We start from the raw sequence: 26,372 nt of genomic DNA on the forward strand, positions 1-26,372 counted from the left end.
AGCTGTGGAGACATTTTAAAATTGCATATCCATGTTGCCTGGACCTGTATATTGATGAGCTACTGAAGGTTGTGGACTGGGTTATGCAGAGGTCCTTGGGTGGTCTCTGGGGGTTTAGCACTATACTAGGTTATATTGTGCTATGATTTAATAATGGTGCTGTTTAATGCTCAAAGTAGCCACTCTAAGCTTGTCTCCATTTAATGGCTTTACTTTAGCCACACTAAGTTATGGGTTTCAGTCCTATGGGACGTTTTATAGATTAAAATATGCTTTCTGAGTATTTGTATGTGTACAGGGAACTGCTAACCTTTTGATGTAATAACACCAAGAAAGACTGCTTGCAAGTGTAATGTTATTAAAAAAAACAACTTAAGGCAGTTTCACCAAATTGGTTGACTTTTTTAATGCTCTCAGCCATCCAGTGGAAGCTGGAATATTTTGACATTGCATATACTGTAATTTTATATCCCCATATTAACATGCTTTTGGTATGTACATATGTTGCATGCTGCCAATTCTCAATTGTTTATAAAGTTTTTCTGACTTTATTTCATGTATTCACCTCCAATATAAATCACACACATGCATTTATTTACCATCTGCAAGATATCTGTGTGCAGTTTACCAAAACTATGCCATTGCAGTAAAAAAAAAAATGAAAAATCCATCAAAGCTAGGACTTCCACTGAGTGACCTCCTAAACCTCTTTTGTCAGAAGCACATGGGATACATGCAAATGAACCTTATGAACATCAGGTGACCTAATGATAATGGACATCAGATGGGTATAACAGCCCTGTGTTTCTAATGCTTAGTCAAACACTCTGCTTGTGCTGTGCTGACAAGGTCATAACAATGCCGAAATATGCATATCCACAGCTAGTGGGGTTTGGCTTTATTGGCCTAAAAGTGTCCATTAAAATGATGAAACAAGTCATGGGCATTCAGAATTACCAATGAGCTGAAACACCTGATGTTCAGAAGGTTCATAAGGTTCATTTGCATATACCCCATATGCCTCTTACAAAAGAGGTTTGGGAGGTCACTCAGTGGAAGTTCTAGCTTTGCTGGAGTTTTAATTTTTGTTTTTACTGATTGTTTTTTCAGTGACCTTCTCGCTCATTGTTTTAGTTTGTTGTTTAAAACTATACCATTTCCAAAGGGAAACTTCCATTTCTTTTGGCATGTTTATTTTAACATATTGTGTGCTTTTTGCAGCCTTTGTAGTTACACTAAATTTTTAGCATTTTTGCTCTTTACTTTAATGTTTGCTGAATGCTGCTCACTTTTATACCAATTCTTCACTCTCAGATCTCATTTGCATATCACATTGCTTAGCAGGTTTCTTATGTCTTAATTTGTGCAGTCTGCAGGGTTGCACTGATATTTTGGAATTCTGTCACAAGTTTCCATACTGAAGTAAACTATAAATTAGTATTCCATTATTACTTTAAAGTGTGGAATATTATGATAGTTTCATTATAAAAATGAATGTATTGAGTTGTATACTACATTCTGTCTTATGCCAGTAAACTGTTACGTAGTGTCTTTAATTTAAGTGATAACATTTAATTGGTTTAAATTATTAAATAAAATGAACCCAGGCAGTACAGATGATCAGCAGTAATGCTATGTATTATATTAGCACTAATTCGCTGAAGTCACTTGTAAATGTAAAATGCAGAAAGCTACAGTGCAGATCATAGGCTTTACACATGTCTAAAACAATGCAAAGGCTGCTACAGACAGCAGAAGAACAAAGAATACAGCAGCCATATATGCAAATGAAATTATGCATAGCAGATGTGAGCATAAAACCAGCAACATAATCCATGAAAACTGTATGATACATCACAAAGAGAAGTACAGTAAATATACAATAAAATAAAACAGACTGTACAGGTATTTAAGGACATAGCATTTTTGTGTTGACATGTCCACCTTTGATCTCTTCTACTATTCTTACAGAAGAAAGAAGGTAAAGAGTACAATCAATTCCAATAGAAACTGGGGCAGTCACTGGTATAATTATCCTGCCCACAGGAACTTGCCAGATGTCCAACAGAGACATAAATAGAAAATACCTAATTTCAACAAGGCACATCTAATTTGGTTTATACATTGCCTGTTGAAAACATGTATGAATATGTTCAAACACAGAAAGAAGAAATCCAGATAATACTGGGATTTCATGGGCTGGCAGACTAAGAGGCATTATTGGCACTATAGATGTCACTCATACTGCTGTCTGCATATCTGGTGCAGCAAACAGCACTGCATACATCAGTAGGAATGAGAACCATTCTTTAACAAATAAGAGGTAGAAGACAATACTTAGCAGGTAAATCTGCACGTGTGTGTGTGTGTGTGTGTGTGTGTGTGTGTGTGTGTGTGTGTGTGTGTGGCAGGCATTTTGGGGACTGCTGTACTGACCAAGTCTAAAATTGCATTATCCTGCACAATGCTGTGAAGACAGGTAATATTCTGCCACATGGTTAGCTTTATATGTCAGCACCAATATCTGAACTGGCAAAATACTGATACAGAAATTACATGGAGTTTGACATTTTAGATCAAAGCACTAGTTTGCCAGTGAGTGAAAAGTATGTAATGTTCACAGGTAAAATTTCTAGATTTTATTGAATGGAAATGCAGTTTCATTTTTAATAGCTATAAAAAGTTTCTATGTAGAGTTCATGTGATTGTATTGGCTTTATTTATTTATTTATTTATTTATTTATTTATTTATTTATTGGCATTTGATTACTTGGAAAGTCCATCTGGGTAGAACCCCATTTTCAGCAGAGCCTGGGGAGAAAACCTCCAAATAATTACAAAACATTTAAGAACAATAATTTTATAATCTTCAAAAATAAATCAAAAAACATCTACAGTTTGAATAATTATAACAAATTAGACAAAATATAAAACCATTGGTTAAGAATCTATACAAGAGATATGACACTCAGCAGCCTGTTTTTTTTTTTTACTGTAAGTTTTTCTTGGAATGTACTGTTGTGAATGTAACACTTAAATGGGTTTAAAGTTAGTGTGCTTATTTGGTTCCAGCTACGCTATGTGAGTTTCTCTTACATTTTCTGACAATAAGACATGGGTGTATTGTGAAGTGTAATCCATCATTATGGTTGAAATACAGCATTTTGTATAAAACAGCAACTTACCTTTTCACCAAGTTAATTATGACACTAGAAACATGGCTTGCAAGCAATTAGAAGCATGCAGTTCTCTGGATAAACAGTCTCCCCTACCACTATATCAATTTCCTTGTCTACACAATTACTTTGATATAGTATAGATTCAACCCTGTGAGCACTGTAATATTTAAATGAGGTGTAAAGTCATTGACATTCATGAATTCCAAAATCTGCACTAAGTGCAGGGAAAGTAAACATGATGTAAGGACCTACATGATTGCATGCACACACCCTACCTCTGAAAAGATGAGCACCGAGAAGTTTTACTTGCTAAGTGCTTGCATGTTTGAATGGTTACTCTGGTTGTAGTATCAATTATGTGTCAGGGAGAAGTACTGACAACAAATTTTGTGATTACAATCGACTGACTTAGGAGAAGAACATTCCTAACACTGTCATGCATTTTTTCTGCTGAGAGTTTCTGACTCTTAATACAATTGTGCCTGCAATTCTAAGGAAGCAAAGTACTCATTGAAACATATATCAACTGCAATGAAAACCACATAGCAGTCTTGTTAGAGAAGCATTGATATTTGAATTATGTTCACAAAATAAGGAGAAGCAAAGAAGTACACTGTTTAAATGTTTTATTTTATGTGATGTAAGGAAAGATAATTTGCCCTGCTATCAGTATTACAGCCATCCACACATCTAACTGCAAATTATGTAGAGAAAAGGTCAGCATTTTTCTCTGTTGCACCAGGAAAGTCATTTGATACTATGTCACATATTGAGTATGGGTAACCTCCTTTTTATCTTCACAATATGTGTGGCACATAGTGATAATCTGAACTGTGTCTTGTAAATGCCCTGGTGTCCTGGGGTTCTAATACAGACCTGGCTGTGCTTGTGTGAACATAATGATGTTTAATGAGCACATATTCATGTTGAATCACAATCAAGGTGAGAAATTATCAAAACGCATATATTTTAACTACTTGTTTCATATTGTTCTCTCTTTTTCAAAACCTCTTTTTTCTCTTCATTTGTGTGTCATTTAGTAATGTGCACTTTAGAGTGGCAACAATCCCCAGCAGTGAACTACAATTCAATGCCTAAGGAAAAAAGTGAAAATTTTAATTTAGGCTGCATTTTGTAGTGCAAACAGGTCTGGTGCCAGTGCGTGGACATCTGTACATTGGATAGTAGTCAGTGATGAAAATGCACCTGTTAGGTAACTTTCTCTTTGGCACAAGGTACAAATGTAGTCATTTTAGAGAAACTAAATGACTAATGCTAGGTTTGAATCCACTGACGTGATAGTATTAAGGTGTGGTCTGAATACATATTTATATACATTATGTGTATCATTTTGTCACAATTTAAAAATCAACTATTCCTACTACTGCTAATAATTTGTGAATTGTTGTATGTCTCTTTTCATGTCAATTGCCAGTATGTGCAACCTGAATGTGTGCCAGAAATTAAAGTTTAGATGTGTCAATGAGATGTGAGAAGGATGAATGTGTTATTGTAATGCACTTCTTTCTCTGGTCATTGCTATACCCTATGCTTGAATTAAGTTTTCCTTTCAACATTTTTTCTCTGTCACTTTTTTTATTTATTTTTCCTCTCATGTCTTTTCGTTTGTTCTCTGATTGAAACCATGCAGACATGATTTACTGCCTAAGTAAAATAAGTCATGCATTTAATTTAGGCTGCCTCCTCTAGTGCAAGTAAGTCCAATGGCAGTGCACAGTTTTCAGCACTCTAAGTAGCACTCAGTGAATAAATACAACCTGCCAGGTAACTTTCTCTGTGGCACAATGTATAAGTGTGGTGATCTTAAAAAACAAAATCAGCTGATGCAAGGTTAAAAATCCAGCAGACAGATATTTTTACATGGGGGGGGGGTTGTCAGAATGCCATTTGCCACAACATTTTGAGAAGGAATGTTACAGTAAATGCACAATGTTTATTTCAGAAAAACTATCATTACTACTTGCTAGAGAATGTCAATATAATGTGTACAAATTATGTAACACATGGCACTAATGATATTTAATGTATAATGCACATACATAGGTATGATGTGCACAATATTTTTGTTGTAATTATTCAGTTATCGTGTATCATAAGTAAGTGTTTATGGCAGTATGTGTGATGAAGTATGTATGTAACCTAACCCACCATGTCTTACTTGGGTCATGCAACTGCATGCATCTGAGAGATATTTACAAACACAATCAATGCCTTTCACATAGAAATGCATTCCTGCAACAAAGTAAATTTACAAACATACAAATATCTCTTAAGTATGTATAAGTCAGTCTTAAATTATTATAATTGTAATTAGTATGTTAATAGTAAGTTTTCCTTTGGCATTGATTGTTAATCAGCAAAGTTTACCATTTTACCCTTTATTTTCTCTGGGCTTTATTTCCATGTGGTATTACTCAATCTGACCATTGTCTGATATGTTACAAGTCATAACAATTCAGACCCATATTTCTAGCTTGATAATGCAGACAATGCTGATGAAGGTAGAGATAATGTGGCATGTAGACCGCAAAGGCAGGGTATTGAAGAGTTCAGTTTTTTTGGAATAGTCTTTCCAAGGCAGTCTCCAGTGCAACTGACAACCGGGATGTTGAGGAGCAATGTTGTCGCCACTACATAGAGATGCACAAGAGGGACCTCTTTAGCCAATGGGAGAATTAATTTAAAGCTATAAACACCACTCAGATGTGTAAGCATACTGACCCATAACTGCTCTGTAATATGGCATTAATTATTAGTCAGCCAATGTAGCAATTATATGTTTTTCTCTTTTTACTGTACAGATGCTGCAAAGATTGCAGAAAACATCAGATGAGACTAACTTGACTCAGTGAGGCATGGGGTAGGTATTCAACTGTTTTGACTGCAAGGCACAGAAAGTTTCTCAGTTCATCACTGCATATCATCTTGGGCAGGCACACCTTAACTTTAATATCAAGCCTACATGCCTACCCCGATGGCTCTTGGTTATTGTATTAGACAATAAGCATATCAGATAAATTGTAATTGGGTTCAATATTCATAAACAGATATTCAGTTTTTGTACAGTGTCACTTGCCTTTCTCTAACATAGCAGATGAACAGGCAGGGTAGTTTATTTAGATGTTTTATGACATAGAAACATACTGGGATGGATAGCAGCATCATAAAATATAAACAAACTAACAGATTGACTACACAGACATACATGCTTACATCTCAACAGTTTGCTACAAAATGGCAGTCAGGCTTGCATGTGCTCAGTACTTATACACTTGTGCAAGCCCTTAGATAATGTCTTAAAGATACATACACACACATCAATCTACATATAGGTTACTATTCATAAGATATCTTAACTTCAGTACTGCATGATATTAACAATTTAGTATTTGCAAATGCAGTTATTGCCTTAGAAAGCAGATATGTGATATGGCAGAGTGAAATACATGATTCTATTAGTTATATCATGCCATTGTGATTTATTTTATAATACATTATGCCGTCCCATCATATCTGGATTTGGCCAAGGTGTGCTTACATATTTCTTATATTCTTTTATCTATTGAAATAATTAAGTAATGTGACATGCCATTGATCTAATTATCTGTTTTTTTAATCTCCCCACCCTATCTCTCCTTTGTTTTCAAACATTGCTTTTGAAGGTGGGGGTATGGCCAACATGTGCTCTAGATAACAACAGTTGTTTTCAGCTCTGCCACTTCAATTTATTTATGATAGGAGTTTTTGTTCAGAAACTATCCTAAGAAGATTTTTATATACTAATAGATGCTACTAAATATATTCTAGGATAGTATCTATTTTTTGTTTATTTTGACTTTTTCCTGTCAAAGGTTCCTTTAAATACTTCTCTCATCACTGGTCTACATAATGAGCTTCTCTAAAGCTAACCACCAAGAAATCACATTCAAAAAGGAATTACAGTCCTTGCTCTCAAATATCCAAGAGCTATCAGTGAAAATTGACAGAATGGATTCAAAACTGGACAATTTTAAGAAGAAATGCTCAAAACAGATGAAAATTATACACGAAGACCTTTAGCAACAGAAATCACAAATTACTGGAATTGAACAAGCTTTAAATATTATGAATGGCAGATTACAGGAAAGAGAAAATAATACAGAATTCCTAATAAAACAGAATGCTCTACTTCAATCAAAAATTGATGGCTTAGAAAACAGGTCACTTAGAAATTATATTAGAATCTTCAGTTTACCAGACAACATTGAAGGTAACAACATTGTAAGTTTTCTGACTACTTGGCTACCTGAACTTGATCTCCATGAAGCTTTATCCTATGGCATCAAAAGAGCCCATAGAGCACTAGTATCATCTAAAACTAGCAAGAACAACTCAACTAAATCTGTGATAGTAAGATTTCTTTCATCTCATGATAAAGACATGATCCTTAAAACAGAAAGGGCTAAGGCTCCTATCAAATTAAAAGACAACATTGTTCACATTGACAATGGCTATTCTTGATGATTGTGTAATTAGCCTCTCCTTACTGGTTTTACTATTATAATTTCACTCATATACCTGGAAATGTTTGCTTTGTGAACATTGTAATGTTGCAATATATATGATGTAATAAAATTGTGTCAATACGATGTTTGATATACTTGGTCATCTGGTAGTATGTTTGCTTTCTGTGATGCTGTTGTTTTTTATACTTAGGTCACTCTCCATGCTGTTATTTATCATTTTTACATAATTGAAGATGATTTTATTGTCCTATTAGATTATTAGCTTGTTTTAATGTCTTAATTGTAATAATTGTTAGCAGGGTACTGTGGGCTTATATATGCTGTACTTGTGTTAGTCATTCTGTTATGTAAGTATTTATTATTTACTATTTAGCACTCAGTTTTACTCTTGTGTTGTTCTTTTTTTTTTCCTTTTCAGCTCCTATTTGGATCATGGCTGGCAACAATGTCCTTAATCAATATTGCTTTCTCTACCCCTTCTGCATAGGTCACTTACTGATCTAAGGAGTCCCTATAAATCAATGTATGGTCTCCTTTGGGAGACTGCCTTAAATTTAACTTATTATTATTTGACATATTTGCTGTAGTTTTGTCTGTGAGGTGGGCATGCTAGCCGAGATGTTATCTGCAGCATTCCCTCCACCCTGCTTTGATATCTAGTGATATATTCCTTTTCCTTTAAATCTGCTTTCTTAGCATTCTTTTTTTACTGACTGTTCTGCACATTGTATTCATTAAATGTACAGTTTTTTTCAAATATGACACTCGTTTTAGATGTTACCTCCACAATGTGTAACGCTACTCCTCACTAATGTATAGGCTCTGTGCTGCATTTATTTCAGTTAGCTTTCTGCTTTGTGCTATAACTATACTTTAGTCTGCTTCCCATATTTAAATAATTGGTCTTCATACCTGAACATTTTCTCTGGAATCAACGAGCACCTGCTAGTCTCATTTTTGTTCTGTTATTTTTATTTGCAGTGCCAAAGTTGGTTATTGTTGGTGGTATTTCTACACTTTGCTAATTGTTTCTGTAGATTTCTGTCTTTTCATCTCAGTTCTACCTGCTCTATTTGCCCTTGCTGCACTCAGGTTCACTCCACTCCCCTATCCCCATTCTCACCCACTCCTAATCTATTTCCTTTATAGGTAGCCATCCTAACTCCTCCCTCCTCCCCTAACATCCTTTGCTCATTATCCTATCTAGACCTTTCTCTTCTTCCTTAGCCCCACCTTCAACTTCTCATATTTCTCCTTTCACCACCCTCTACTTTCCTCTCCTGTATATTCTTACCTATTTTACAATCCTTCCCCTTCACACACCCACTACTCTTTCTTGTATTACCCTTTCCTTTCATTACACTATGTTTTTTCTCTCCCTTCTTCTCTCCTCTTCTCCCTTCCCTTACATCCTTTATTCTTATATACCTTTCCACTCTCACCTCTTATTACATTTCGCTAGACTTGCAGCCTTGTTTTCCCACTTCTTCTCTCTATACTATGTTTTTGATTTCCCATTATTCTTCTCCCATTTCATCCTCTCTCTCTTTTCTTTTACTGAATTTACTCTCTCTAAAATCATATTGCCTGTCCTGATCCCCCCACTTAACAAAATCAAGCAAAAATACTCTATTCTCTCCTTATATGGCACTTCTTTTTCACCCTCTCTAAACTCTACTACTCTCTGGGGACATTTATCCTAAGCCTGGTCCCAACCATAAGCTATCCACTATTTCCTCTGACTATTCAACTACTTTGCACTCTTATAACCTTCACTCCAATGTTCTCACACTCCACTCCATTAATATTCACAGTATCCTTAATAAGACATCTGACTTTCACTCTTGGATAGACCAATTTTCTCCAAACATTGTTACTCTGTCTGAAACATGGCTAAAACCATATAACAATGACAATGAATTTCTTCCTTCTGGCTGCAACATTATATGCTATAACAGAACAAATAAAAAAGGTAGAGGTGCTGCCATTGTATACTCTGATTTCCTGACTCTTTTACCCCCTCTTCCATACCACATCCCTCTTTTCACCCAGCTGAACTCATCATTGCTGATCACAAACTTAATAAACACAAAACGTTAACAATAGTCACCAATTACATTCCCCCTGGAAATAACATTCCATTATTAGAACAGATTCTTCATTGGATATCTGATAATATACCCAATGAGACCATAATACTTGGTGGTGTCAGTATTAATCTGTTCACCATTTGCTCTAACTCTCCTACTTCTAGTATAAACCTATATGGCTACACTCAACTTATCTCTACTCCAACTTATTATCATAAACCTACTAATATGAGCTCCATTATTGATTTGATTCTAGTCTCTAATCCTCACTTCTATCACTACCCTGAATCCCTCCCAGACTCCTCAAGTGATCACAGTTCAGTATGTATCCAAAGATTTTCCTTCCATCTGTCTCAAATGATCACAGTCCAGTATGTATCCAACGATTTTCCTTCCATCTGTCTCCACCACATAAATTCAAAGAATGTCATAAACTGATTTTGACCCTCAGACTTTTAACAACTGTCTACAAGCTTTTGACTGGTACTTTCTCTCTTTTCTACCTTTGGATGAAGCTGTATTTCAATTTAACTCTATCTTTCTTAATACACTTGACTCTCTTGCACCTCACAGAACTGTCAGAGTCAAATCTCAATGTTCTCCTTGGCTTTCTTACTTTACACAGTCTCTTATGTGTAAGAGAGACAGGGCATGGAAACTCTGGACCAAAACAAAATCCTCCCACTAACTTCCAAACATATAGGGAACTTTGGAATCTGACTAAAAGCATGTTATGAATGATAAGAAGAACTTCTATCTTACTCACCAAACATCTTCATCTAGAAACCCTAAACATTTCTGGAACACTACTAATCATATTCTCCATCCAGGCAATCCTTCAAGTCCAAACCCATGCCCCAATAACACACCACTAGAAAATCCTACTCTCTTTAACTCATACTTCATTGATACCATCAGTAAACTCATGCACACTTCCAACCCACCTATTCGCTCACCTCCTACCACCTCTCAACCACACAACTCCCCCTTCTACTTAAAACAATTCCTATTAAGTATATAAAAACCCTTCTTCTTAAGCTAAAACCATGTTCACCTTCTGCTGATATACTACCACCTCATGTCCTTAAGATTGCAGCTAATTCTATAGCATACCCAGTCTCCATCCTTATAAAACACTCCATTGGAGAATCTACTGTCCCCACTATTTGGAAAAAAATGCCACATAATACCCATCCACAAGGGACAAAATTCTACTGAAGTCTCTAATTATTAGACTATAAACATTATCTCTCCTCTTTCCAAAATTCTGGAACATTGTGTTCACAAGCAAGTCTTAACCTATCTTATTAATGAAAACTTGATCACCCCTACCCAGCATGATTTTCACCCTTATCACAGTACTACTACTGCTCTCATCTCTTTTTTCAACTCTATCTGTCTTGCTAGAGATAACAATAAACTTGTGTCTTTCCTCTTCTTGGACCTTTCTAAAGACTACAACACTTGTCTGCCACTCTTTCCTCCTCTCCAAGTTAACCCAACTCAAATTATCTACTTCTACTATCTCTTGGTTCAGCAGTTTCCTTACAGATAGGATGCAATCTGTCAAATGGCTCTCTACTCTCTCTCCCTTTTTCCCCATTAATGTGGGTGTTCCTCAAGGCTCAATTCTAGGTCCACTTCTTTTTAATATCTTTACTAACCAACTATACCAATTGTGTCCCCAGTCCTCCCTCATTCAGTATGCTGATGAATCCATATCATCTCTTTTGCTGATAACCCTACAGACCTACTGACTATTACTCAAAAATCCTGTAACCTTACTGAAGCCTGGTTATCTAACAATCAACTCATTCTTAACCCTAAAAAGACAAATCTCCTCCTTTTCCTCTCAAAATCCCTCTAACACCTGAAATCATCATTAACCATCACCTCACTAAATGATATTTTCATTACCCCTGAAACCCATATTAAACTACTTGGTATGACCATATATAATCAGCTCAAATTTGATCTACATGTACATCACTGTATTAAGAAAACACACCAAAAGCTTGGTTTATTGTATAGAAATAAAAGGTTCCTCACCCCTTCCTCTATAATCTCACTTGCCCATGCCTACCTCCTTCCTAATCTCTTTTATGACTCACATATCCTAACTAATCTACAGTCTTCTCTTCTTTCCAAATTGGAATCTACCTACAACAAAGTAGTCAGATTCACTGCTAACATGTTTTTTTAAATCTCATCATTGTCTAGCTCTGAGGGCACTTAGCTGGCTAGAGTTTTCTATTCAACACATTTTCTCAACTTCTAGTTATTCATTCTATCCTGAATAAACCCTCCACTTGCCCTAGTATCTCTGCTTTTATTTCCCTTTACACCCTCCTCAATCTCTCAGAAGTTGTGATCAACACCTACTACAAATCTACAAAGCTAAAAAATCAATTGGACAGTATATTTTCAGCTCTTCTCTTGCCTCCCAATGGAACAAACTTCCATTACCCCTGAGAAATATCGCCAATGTTCATGAATTTAAGAAAACACTAAAACTACAGCTAAATAGTACCTAGTCTTGTTTCTGTAATCATATAACTTGAACTCCTCCCCTACTCTAGTTCTACTTTCTTTCTGCTGCCATCCTGTTGTTTCATTGTTAACTTCTTTATTCTGTCTCATTATTTTTTTTTTACTTAGAGTTATAATTTTACTTTTACTGCTTATATTGTCATATTTTTTGTAAACATTTGTCATGCACTATAACACACTTTTATTCTTACTGATGTTATTTGGAGATTTTTCTCCCTGGGCCTCCACTGAAAAAGGGCTATGCCCAGCTGGACCTTCCTTGTTAACAAATGTCAAATAAATAAATAAATAACTATGTCTGCAATTAGTTAAGGAACTGAAAAAAGTAAAATAAAATCTCATCTATTATTTCCAGCCAAATTGAAAATATTCCTGCAAGACGGTCCTAAAATCTTTGAAGACTTGGATGCAGCACTTACATTTATAAGATCAAATAAAATACTTGACAAAATTGAAGAAATGGAATGGGCTAATTCTAATTTGAAAAGGCTGGCAGACAATGGTACATGGAAAACTTCTGATAAAAAAGAAGTTAAAAAATGAATTAGTCTTCTCTTCCTTTTAGCATGTTCTTATTCTCAACTCTTTACAGAGAAATCCAAATGATCTCCAGTGCTAATTCCTGGAGGTGATGTTTAGTTTTGTGGACATGATGCACAGGTGAGGTTTAAAGGATGGTGTTTTGTGCATACATAGTAAGTTCCTGATTCATAAAAAAGGAACCAAGCAAAAGGGAATGTTTAAAATACTTGTTAGGCTGTTTGATATGTTTGGTTTTTTGTAACATCGTTTCTGCATCTGGTATAGTAATTAATGATTTTAACAGGCTGGGTGGCTACAAGTTACACTTATTTATGTTAGTGGTATTTGAATGCCTTAATTTCCTAGTTTATGAAAGTCCCTGGCTCTCCTCAAACATTGGTTAATAGCACGACACTTACTTAGACAAAATACTTGCAAAACTACTCACTTTTTTCCCGCTGAAACTTCTTAGCCTCCTTTTATTTGTTCATTTTGAGCTTGAGAGAGCCTGCCTTGAGCCATTTGGATGTTGGACAATTCTTCCAGGCTTAGTTCTCATGTGAGCTGATAAATAATTAACCTTGAACCCTAAACTGATTACCTTCCAACAGGAAAGAATGTTACACCAATGTAAAATACCTTGAATGGATCCCAAGAACAAATCAACTTTTTTATTTGTATGCATAGCTTCTCTTTTTTTACTTTTCTTATTTTTCTGTTTAAAAAATGGTCCTTTTTTAATAATATACTTTATAATTGTAACAACCCTAATAGAAACAATCAATGCCGATGTGCCTATAAACCAAATAGCTTAGTGGTCAACTTCATTTATTAATTGTCAGAAGTATTAAAAGGATTTATGGTTTTACAAAATTGTTTATGCTTCAAATATGCTTCAAATAACTAATCAGAGGTTTTGATATCTTTTAAAATACCAACTTAATAAGTATAATGTCAGATATTTTTTCAGAAAACTGGTTTGCTGAGTACTTTGATTTAATGGCTCTTTCCCATGCAGTGTTAAACATAAGAGTTTACTCTACAATATGTGTATACTTGTTTGACGATGAGAAAATGACATATAAGCTGAAAAATCACATAGACAAATGATGGAGAAAACCTCACTAATAACATTCATATAGTTAACTCGTCTAGCATTATAGATGCTTATCCAAATTTACAGTATCCAGATGTTTATAGTATGCTACATTCTACTCTTAGACCTTTCATTTCAATACTTATAATTACTGATGTTTATACTCCATTTTATTTAATATGTTCCAGTTGTAAAGAAATGAGTGTTACCAAATGAAACATGACCTAGGATGTTGGATGAACTTGTCATAATACTTCTGGTCTGCGTGTAAAGAAACAGAATATAATAACATGAAACATGACTCAGGATGTTGGTTAACTTATTATAGTAATGTTGGACCTAAGACAGCAGATTATAGCAAATATGTAGCTATTACCCTTTACACAGATCCTTGACAACTCATCAAAGAGAATTAGTAATATGTCTTCTCATCTATAATACAAACTGCTAAGGCTCTGAATGTATACCTTCATATTTTATAGCTACTCATTTCCACAACCATGACTCTAAATGCTTATTTACAATTTATGCTGTCAGGAGCTTTTGGCAATATACTTCTGTCATTCTAAAAATCCAGTATAAAATGCATCTGAAATACCTTCATGCACTTCATTTAATGCCATCACATGAATGTTTTGATAGAGTCCAGCACATCTATTTTTGATTAGGAGAATGGGGATGGTGACTAATAATTATGTTTTGTCTTTTATTCAATCATACAAGTTCCAGTCAATTAAATGTAAGCTATAGCAAAGTTTATATTTAAATATACAAACAAAGCTTAGATGTCTGTATAGCCATAATTCAAGGATTTAAGAGAGAGTCTCAGATTAAAAAGCTTAATGAGAAGAAACCATTATCTTCTTATTCATTTACTTTATTTGATAAATAGATTTGGATGAAATACATTTCAGGTTCCCTTTTAAGAGAGGTTGGAAGAAAAGTTAAAGTTTATTTAGACATAGTGCTTGTTCAACTTATTATTTATTGACTCTTCACCTTTTTTTTGTAGAAAGGAATAAAGCTAAGAAGAAGATAACAGAAAGAAAAGGGGAAGAAAAAAGAGGAAGGTGGAAGGAAAAGAGGAAAGGAAAAGAATAAGGGGATGGGGATTTCTTCTGTACAGAAACATTGATAAGGGTTAAAGACAGGCAAAAGAAAGAATATAACATTTTGCAATTTATGGAAAGGATACACATCTATACTTCAACTCTAAGACACATTCAAAATGAGGTGCTCATCTTTATGAACACTAAGATGGTGACATTATAATACACTATGTGATACAGCACCCCCATTTACTGAACTTGAAGTTGGGCATATAGTTTTAAGTTAAGGAGGAAAGTATGACTCTTGTCTTTTACATTTTGGAAAATTTTAGACAAATACAACATTGGTATTTAACTTACGCTGTGATTTGAACCATTTAAAGCCTATAAGACTATTGCAGTTAAATTATAATTATACAGGGAAATTCTTATAGCCTCTCTAATTTTATAAAGTTAAATACTAGCTCCTTTAGATAGACATTTATGAAAAGCATATTATTGTTATTTTTTTTTTTGTGGATTACATTTAACTTGCTATATTGAATATCGAATGATATAGCAGATGGATGCCTTGTTACAACTTATTTAATAGTTTATTTGAAAACATATTACAGGACATTTGTGCTCAATCAGTGAGGTTTTGCTATATAACTTCATCTGATTCAACCTAATACTGAATGATAACTACATCTTTAGATTCATATTTTTGCAATCTAAACCTTTACGAAAGTTGATGAGAACATTTTTATAAGAATATTCTTAAACAGATTTGTTATAATGGAAGTTGGTGAATAGCTGTTGTTATTACATGGGTGGTTGATTTTGGGTAGTGAATACTACTCAAATTGGGAGTGTGTAACTCCAGGAAAGGTTTGGGTCAATTTAATTTTATGCATTTTCATTACTATCATTATATACATTTTTTTATTGATATTTACTGCATTCATGTATTTAAATGTCATTATAAATTGGTTTTCACTTGAATTATTGTTTCTTATTAGTTGTTATGCATCTGATGGCACTCTACTCACTCTAGACACACAAAAATAGTAATGATAAAGTTATACCTAACCATTATAAACAGTTTATATGTTTCTTTTAAAAGGTATATCCATTAATATTAATGGTTTAAACAATCCTTGTATGAGGAAAGGTTACTTAAATATTTAAAATTACATAAATCTCATTTAGTTTTTCTTTAAGAAACACATCTCATAAAAGAAGATATAATTAAACTAAATGCAAAATCATATACTGTATTATCAAGCTCAGCTCATTCCCAAAAGAAAAGAGGAGTAGCTATACTATAGAGCAAAACAATACCTCTTCCTAAGATAATAGAAGATTATAAAGATAATAAAGGAATGTTTTGCACTGTCACAATTGAAATGAATAGAACAATATTTACATTTATAAACTTTTATTGGATACCAGGGATTGGAGTGAATAAAGTTAAACAGCACCTAAATCAGATTGTCCAGCTATCCAAAATGAACATTATAATAGCAGAGGACTTTAACTGTATATTAAATGATAACAGTGCTAATACTAGTGGTAAAAGGAAGATTTCATCATCAGCTAAACTGTTGAAGAATTTTATTGATTCATATCTTTGTAAAGATATTAATACTTATGCTGAACCAAACTCATTATATTTTTACTTTCTACTCTCTTAGACTTGGTACCTACTCTAGAATAGATTTCTTATTTCTAATGAGTTGATTAAAATAAAACTAATGTCATTCCCTGTCCTTTATCAAACCACAATTCCAGAACCTTAGAGTTAATGATTAATAAAACGCACAATATTCAGATTAAAATAATCTGTGCATACATTACAAAACTAAATGATTTTAAGGATTTTCTCACATTAGAAATTCAGCATTTCATTATCTTAAATACCAGTACAAACATTTCTGATATATATATATATATATATATATATATATATATATATATATATATATATATATATATATATATATATAATGCATTAAATGCTAATTTGTATGGGAAAAATCATCAGCTGGTATAATAAAAAAAAGAAACTTTGGGATAAGGACTTGCAAAACATGCAATCTAAGTTAGATAAATTAAAACTTAATAGCAGGATAAATAAAGATAAAAAAGAGAAGGAAGAAGAACTCCTTACATTAAATAAATATTTGGAGATACTAAATCATAAAACTATGATCAGTCTAGAGAAATTTAAATTCATTAACTTTTCAGCTAACCCTACATCCTTAAATATATTCGTGAACAAAACCAAAAGACTTTTAAGCTCAGTCATATTAATGAGATTTTCTCCTCTAGAAAAAGAAAGATGGTCTCTGACTTACAGATTATTTTATACAATTTAGAGACTTTTTTCATAATATTAATCAGAAATCACATGTATATTCAAAAGAAGAGATAAAAACCTTCATTAAAAGATATACTAAAAAGTCAAGTTTATATAAAAATAAGTACTAGTATCTCACAAAAAATACCAATTACCAAAGGGACCAAACAAGGTTGCCTCTATCCCCATTACTATTTACTCTGCCCGCTATCCTCATTGCTCTTTACTTTAATAATGGAACCCTGGGCTAATTTAATAAGGACAGACCGAGATATTGAGGGTTATAATTTAAGTCCTAATGAGTCTTTTAAAATACAACTATTCACTGATGATATTCTTATTACCTTGAAGTGAAATAATTCTTCAATATCTGCTATTGTTAGATCTATGGAAAATTTTCAAAAGAAATCAGGATTGATCTTTAAGAATAATAAAACTAAATGCTTCCTATTTATCCAAATAATTACAAATTAGATAAGAAATTTACAACTCATTTAGCACAAACAAAATAAATAAAAAAAAAGGCAGCTGGATGTAGAGAACACAGGTTTATTTAGAAAATGATCCTTAAAACCAGTAGTACAGAATTTCATCCCGGCAACTTTATTAAATAAACCTGTGTTTTCTACGTCCAGCTGCCTTTTTGTTTTTTTGATCGAGTTTGCTGTCTTTTGCTGTTGTTAGCACAAACAGAACAAATATATTTTGGAATGATACTTACTATAAACATCAAAGATATCATCCACCTAAATTATAATCATAGTTTAAACACTATAAAAAGTCATATAAGTAACTGGAACAAACTCCCTTTTACTATGGAAGAAAAACTCTCAATTATAAAAATGATATTACTTCCAAAATACTATATATTATACAATCAATATCCTTACCTCATCCCAAATCAATATCTAAGAATTTCAATTCAATAATCTTAAAATGTTTGTGGTTCCCAAATAAACCTAGAGTAGCATTAACTTATCACTTGAGAGACTGGTCTATTGGGGACTAGGTTTACCTGATCTGGAATTATACTCAATTTCATCTGTAATTAAATCTATATCCCTATTTATAGATACAGATTATACTGCCAAATGGAAACAATTTTTAGAGATATTATCTTGTGATTCATATAATACTTCCAATACTCATAAATTATCAATAGTAAATAACTCATTTATATGGTTATTGAAATATTTTTACTACATACATTCACCTCACATGTAAATCTAATTACATGTTACTTCTCTTAAAGAATTTTAGGAATTTTATTTATAAATTCCCTGCCTATAAGGCTTGTTTTTTTTTTCTTCTTTCCCCCATTGCCTTTACTCAAGGAGTTATAGTCTCCTCTGATCTTACAAAAATGTTGCTATTTAATGATAAGAACCTAAATATTGGCCTCAGTTGATGGTAAATGATGAATTGAAATTTATAGACAATCTGATAGCTGAATTTGAAATAGCTAAACATTTGCAGACAATTTCTTGTAAATAAATTTGATTTAATGTCACCAATAATTAAAAAATCTATACCTAAATTATTACATTTCTCTTAATTTACAACATTTTATTAACATACCATTTGAATAGTACAATACGACATCATTTGCAAAAACATTCTAGCCCTAGCAGGGGTGTGATGTCCCCTACTTAAACCCGTGACAGCAACTAAGGTAAGGAAGCATCACTGAAAGCAGGGATGGCACACACAATGTCCCCCTAAGAGTACACTGGGAATAGGCTCCAAACCTAGGACTGAACTATAGGCTTCAATCCAGATCCCCAAATGAGTCTACACACTACCCACTGCACTGTGTCCCAGCTCTAGGTATTTGATGCACTCACTGTTAAATATTTGATAATCATACATACAAACACTCTTGGGAAAGACTGGCACAGATTTACCTGCTATGTCCTCTTTCCCAAATTACACGGTAATGCTGCCACCAGTCAAAATACCACAATACTCTTTAAAAGGGGTGTTCAATATATTGAGTAAAATAAATACTGATATAAAAGGTAGCATTCAAGTCAAGCTGTAAGGTTACTAAATGTACTTTCTACATAACCAGCCACAATAGAAGGTAGTAAAATATTTAATAAAGAAAAATGATTTAAAACATATATACATTGAATAACTGATTTTATAAACTACAGAGTTTCACACTCAGGAATTACAAAAATAACTCTGTAGCATAAGTTTTACACTGATTTTAGAAAAACTCTAACTATTTAACTATAGATCACTGAATGTTTAATGATCAGCTGTCCCTGTTTAATCTGATTAAGTCAGCAAGGCAAGATGATATTCTTACTTTTGCAAGCAAATGAGGAATATATGCCCACTCTTCAGACTGTTATCCAGTTCGCAGCAATTGGAATAGCAAATTCTATCATTTCTGCTGAGCAGCTCTGAAAAACTCTGAGTGATAAATACTGACCTGGGAAACAACCACTGACTATTGAACAACTGATGCAACTGAACTACACATTGCAACTGTCTCAGAAACTGCTGTTTATAGCAGAGTCTTTTAAAAGTCACAGAAAGCTATTTTCAAAATTCTACTCTCTCATTTCAGACTTTTGAAAAGTAAACAAAAACAGCTGCTATTGAAATTCCATTCCTTTCAGCTCTGGCACATAATGACATCACTCTAGGTCAGCTGACTGACGCAACCTGCGGACAGGCTTAAATCATCATCACTCTACTCAGTATCATATAGATTACTCAGAGGTGATCTGTATCTCACCTACAAGGCAATATTGGACTCTGCCCTACTAGAGATGCTCAATATCTGTAAGTCTAACTCCTCATGCATTACCTGTTCGATAGGCCTAACTCTAATATGCAATGTCAACAAAACCTGCTGGAGAGAAAAGTTTGGATCCCAGAGGCTGCCCTGTCTCTGAAATACATTTCCCATACATGTCAAACAGAGTACTTCACTGGTCTTCTTCAAACACAACCTTGATGAGTGGATGGAAAACTATAAATTTGTCCCATGAGGTTTCAGCTTTGTCCCTCATTGACAGGGGCAACAGGTGCTGACTGACGTTTTTTTTTTGGGGGGGATAAACTCTTGGCTAGACTTGTAAAGGCCCCAGGCCATTAACCTAGTAACCTTCTATGATCCTATGAACGTACATTCAGAATTATTTTTTAAAGGACATATATATTTGGAGAGCCAGAAATCACAGTTTGATTCTAACATTTTACCTAAACCAAAGTAATAAAAAAAAAAAAAATCTTATTTACAAAATTATAGCTAGTCATGCTGGCATTTATAACACAGGGTAATTTATAATTATTTACAAGTATTTACAAAACTGCAGCCAGACATGCTAGCACAGATAACAATATCTGATATTTTCTCAAGGGGCACTTAATAAACCACCCTTATCCTCATTATGTCTTAATATTGGTTGCACTGTCCTAAACCTTCTTGGTACCAATAACAAGCACTTCACTGAGCACAGGATGACAGCTTAATAATGAGGAAATAAGTGAGAGTAACACACCATAAAAATGGTCCTACATGCCCCACAAAAATATTGTTCCTGTTCCTCTCTCCATCTGTCTCTATGTCTCTCTGTTTGTCCCTTCTGCTTCATTAAGTTGTCTCTGTCCTTCAACTGTGTTATTTAAAGTGTAGGAAGTATAACTTCCTTTGTGATGTGATGAGATAATACTCAAGATGTATAGCTAGATGTTTGCATAATTTCAAGGGTTCTAATCCAGGCATTAGCTAAGTATTACTGACTGCTTTAGTATACTGTTTTCTGTGTAGGTGTTGCCTTCATATTTTTATAAGCCAACATTATCCTGCATCTATCATAATGTATGTGGTCCCTGCCTCCCTCTCCCCCTTTCTATGTATCTTCTTCATTCTGTGTCATTAGGCTTCCTCCACTGCATTTGTACAATGTCTGGCACTGAGCACCAACTGAAACATAGTCTAAATGGAACTTTTTTTTGCCTTCAGATGCATTACTGTGGTGTTCTTCACACTGCTGTGTTTCACTATGTTTAATCAAGTTAATCTACTTTTGAACAAGATGAGTTGATGTTCAGCTTACAGTTTTCACGAGGGCAATGAACAATACATACAGTCTACTTTTCAGCAATCTGTTGTCACATGGGAACTGTATAAAGTATGTGTTAATGTGCAGTGTGTTTAGATAATACTCAGTTCAATAAGTGTTTCTTGGAATACATTCAAGGTTGCAGTACAGATGTATGTCAGAATGAGGTTGAATGTTCTGTATGACTCCTGTGAGTGTAAATGCTGGCTACATTTTGCCTTAACACACCATTATCCTGCTGTTATTTGAATGCGGTTGCTCTCTGTTGTGAAGCCTCTCTTGTACAGCTCTTGCATGAATAATAAGTATGATGATAAATTAAACAATAACACACCACAAGTATGTGCAGGAAAGAATTGTGAACTAATGTGTTAGTATGTCCGTATTGTGTATTCCTGTCACCAACTGTCCACCCCTTCCCACCACTTCTGTGTCATCCCATAAAGTGCTTTGATTCATGGCTGTTTCCATTAGCCATATTTCAACCAGCATTAACATGCTTGTCCCACATGTTTCATAACAGACCTCTAGCATATTATAAGGATTGATTAACTGCAACTGTCATGAGAAATGTGTAAATCATGACATCTGAAATGGGTCTATATTATAAGATCGAAATCCACTTTGAATGAACACCTTTTAGTCAAACTGTCTTGAGCGAAATCACTTTGAGCGAACGTCAGAAATGTCGAAGCAACCCTGCACGAACTGTTTTAGTCGGCCAACACCCAGTAAGCTGCATAAGCTGTGTATCACAGTCTGAAAGCACGGCAAGTAAACATGAATATACTGCAGATACCAGCACACACTAATGTCAGAAAGCAAACCAGACATCAAACCATGGCAAGTAAAACATGAATATACTGCAGATATCAGCACACACTAATGTCAGAAAGCAAACCAGACATCAAACAATGGCAAGTAAAACATAAATATACTGCAGATACCAGCACACACTAATGTCAGAAAGCAAACCAGACATCAAACCATGGCAAGTAAAATATGAATATACTGCAGATATCAGCACACACTAATGTCAGAAAGCAAACCAGACATCAAACCATGGCAAGTAAAACATGAATATACTGCAGATATCAGCACACACTAATGTCAGAAAGCAAACCAGACATCAAACAATGGCAAGTAAAACATAAATATACTGCAGATACCAGCACACACTAATGTCAGAAAGCAAACCAGACATCAAACCATGGCAAGTAAAACATGAATATACTGCAGATATCAGCACACACTAATGTCAGAAAGCAAACCAGACATCAAACCATGGCAAGTAAAACATGAATATACTGCAGATACCAGCACACACTAATGTCAGAAAGCAAACCAGACATCAAACCATGGCAAGTAAAACATGAATATACTGCAGATATCAGCACACACTAATGTCAGAAAGCAAACCAGACATCAAACCATGGCAAGTAAAACATAAATATACTGCGGATGTCAGCACACACTAATGTCAGAAAGCAAACCAGACATCAAACCATGGCAAGTAAAACATAAATATACTGCGGATGTCAGCACACACTAATGTCAGAAAGCAAACCAGACATCAAACCATGGCAAGTAAAACATGAATATACTGCAGATATCAGCACACACTAATGTCAGAAAGCAAACCAGACATCAAACCATGGCAAGTAAAACATAAATATACTGCGGATGTCAGCACACACTAATGTCAGAAAGCAAACCAGACATCAAACCATGGCAAGTAAAACATAAATATACTGCGGATGTCAGCACACGGTAAAGTAATAAATCAAAATGTGCATGGCAAGTAAAACATAAACATTGTGTTGCAAGTAAAACATAAACATAGTGTTGCAAGTAATAATAGAATGGCACCACAGTTATAACATTTCTGTACACTTTAATCACACCTTTGATCCCAAAGCAAAGGAATCAACACCCTGTGCAAACACACATATGTAAATCAACCTGCAGTGACCGCTGATGATCCAAACATACTGGGACAAAAACCACATTGCACAGCCACATACATTAGGCAAATGGTAAACGCAAGGCAATATATAACACCATTACGAGTTGCATCTGAAAGACAGACTGCTAAGATCATGTGCAGCATACAATACAGTTCCGACACACATAGCATGACTGCATTACGCCTTCAAAGCAAGAGCAATTGCTTTCAGTAGCGACTGGGTGTCATACTGTCTCTTATTCTGCAATATATTCACCAGACGGCATTGCCTGACAATAGTCTTCCTCTACTTTGGGGATGCTGGATAGCCTGTTGAAAGCTGTAGGCATAGTTCATTGACACGGTTTTGCTCCCTCACCAAAATGGACACAACAGTATGTATGTCAGACATCCTTCTACCAAGCAGACTATGTATCCTCCTATGCCAGCCCTTGATGTAGTTCTGAGTTCTCGGTTGGCATAGTTCATTCAAGCAGGAGATGTTCCAGAAGCTGATAGGAAATGTGGGTGGAAACGTTGCAGTGGCAGATGTACGTGGGTACTGCTTGGGTGGACGGCCAAGTAGATAGGTGTCTGAGAAGTACTGCAGTAACTCCTTACCCTCCGAAAGGAAACCCTTAACCAGTTCTGAATATGCAGGCAGAATGTCAGTCTCTGGTAAGAATGCTAAGGCTACCAACATCTTTACGGACAGCTGGAAATGTGAATCTCTGCCATATAATGTAGACAACTGTAAGGTTTGCAACTTACACCAAACATTCTGGGAGAAATGAAAGAAGCCTCCTTTAAACATGACATCTGTGAAATTGGCAGTAATGTTTTGACAGCAGCATATTCGAAATCACACAATAGGTACTTAACTTGGCAGTGCATGTCAAACATACTGATCAACTGGAATGTACATTCCCAGAGGAAGTTATATGCCTTGAATGACTTTTTGCTCATCAAGCAATAGACTAAGGGTAGTGACTTCCTGTTATCACCATAATGCAGCAGTCTATTAATAGTGTACAGTTGCCTACACAGCCTCCCTTTTGTTAGGTGTACACCGTCCATAAACCACATATGAGATGCACATAGATCTATCAGGTTCTCTTTAGTGGAAAAGACAATGACATGTAGGTTGGTGTGCAACTTAACTTTGCATGTCTGTATGAACTGGCCATCTTTTAACTCACAACTACTCATGCACACCTGATTGAGAGTGTTCTCCCATACTGTTTTATGGATGTGTGCATGCCTAGCTCTATTAATCTGCTGCAACATCGATCTTCTGCTAGGTAGTGAGGTGATACTCTCCACTGGTGTTTTGCCTATCACATCATCCACTACTAGTGCAGGGGTATCCCTTGATGTAGTTGCTCTGTCCTTCAGTGAACTGCAAACCGTATATCTGTCTACTTCACAGGAGTCAGACGCATGGTTATGAGTGGCAGATTTCAGGAGTTGCTCCTCATTATTCACACATCGTGTTATCACCCTACCTCTACAGGTTGCAGACATTTTCAGGCGGCAACACCAGTACCTCCTGTCCTCCACTGCCTTCTTCAGGTTGTACAGATAGCCGTCTACATTTACCATGTCTCTACATTTCTGTGACTGTACTTTCCCATACAGGTTACCTATTACTCCGGGGCAATTAGTGGGTGGTTCAGCCAAGTGACCTATCAATTCTAGGCCGTTATTGCCTGCTTCAGTCATTGCTTTCTATAGCAGCAGACTGTATGCTCTCCACAGGTTCAGGCTCCTAGTCTGCATGAAAAATAAAGCAGTGTTCATGCCAATTAATGGTGGCTAATCACTGTCGGATGTGGTTAATCAGGTTAACTTATTACATTCTCTAGTTCTTTACATTGTTTACATAGCTGTCAGCCACTATCGTACACAGTACTAACTAAGCTATATACATGGTTCACCTGTACATGACTTAACACTTGTGTTTTTATGGATATTATGTGCATTTGTGTTTTTAACTTAATGTAGACAGTGCATTGCCTTGTGGTTTTAGCATAACGTAGATGGTGCATTGCCGTGCACTGACATTGCAATGACAAGTTCCGGCTGACTTTCCTACTTCCTCAGTGATGGCACACGTCAGATCTTTTCCAGCTGGCCAACAAACAGAGTTCATGGAGGGCTGTTTTGACATTTCTGATGTTCGCTCAAAAGTGATTTCGCTTACGACAGTTTGACTAAAAGGCGTTTGTTCAAATTGGATTTCGATCTTATAATATAGACCCATCTGAAACATAACCATAACACATACCTGTTGAGCATTGCATCAGATTCACATATGACTGTATATGTATAATGCTTCTTTGTGCAAAAGCCAGCACTATAGACTACTGTTAATTCCCATTCTAAGTTCAACAGCTTAATATATGATTATGTGTGTGCTAATACTTTGCTATTAGTTGTGAAAATTAACTTGGTAGTGTTGCACTTCAGGCAGAAATTAAAAAAAATTACAATAAATTTTTGTTCAGATTGCACAACTTCTGTATGTCTGTACTGAATTTTGAAAATGTTATCTTTCAGTGTGATGTTGACTCAGCCAAGTCAGTCTGATAATGTATGCCTGCTCTTAATTTATTACACTTGCAAGTGTGTTTCAATGTCAGCTAACCTATCCACTCATACCTCATCAGTGTTATTCTGCAGTGCACTAGCCTATTTAGAAAGTGTCTGTTCATATTGCCAATGCACATCATGCATCATGCATGAATGAGGTGGCAGGAATACGTTACTGATAATCCAGTGGTTTAGAACTGTGATTGTCAATGGCATCCCATTCTGTGAAACAGCTACTTGTCTATTGCAGTAAAGCAATGTACATGAAGGACAGTGTATAAATTGTCACCGAGAAGTATGTCATTACATGGGACAATCACAGTGTTGTTACAGTGGCCTGTCCACAAACATATATTTATCCCAAAAACTGTGATGCACAGTACCAGCTGTTCCAAACATT

Source organism: Protopterus annectens, chromosome 1.part0 (assembly GCF_019279795.1).
Source record: "Protopterus annectens isolate FY-2018-M chromosome 1.part0, PAN1.0, whole genome shotgun sequence".
NCBI classification, from domain to species: Eukaryota; Metazoa; Chordata; order Ceratodontiformes; family Protopteridae; genus Protopterus; species Protopterus annectens.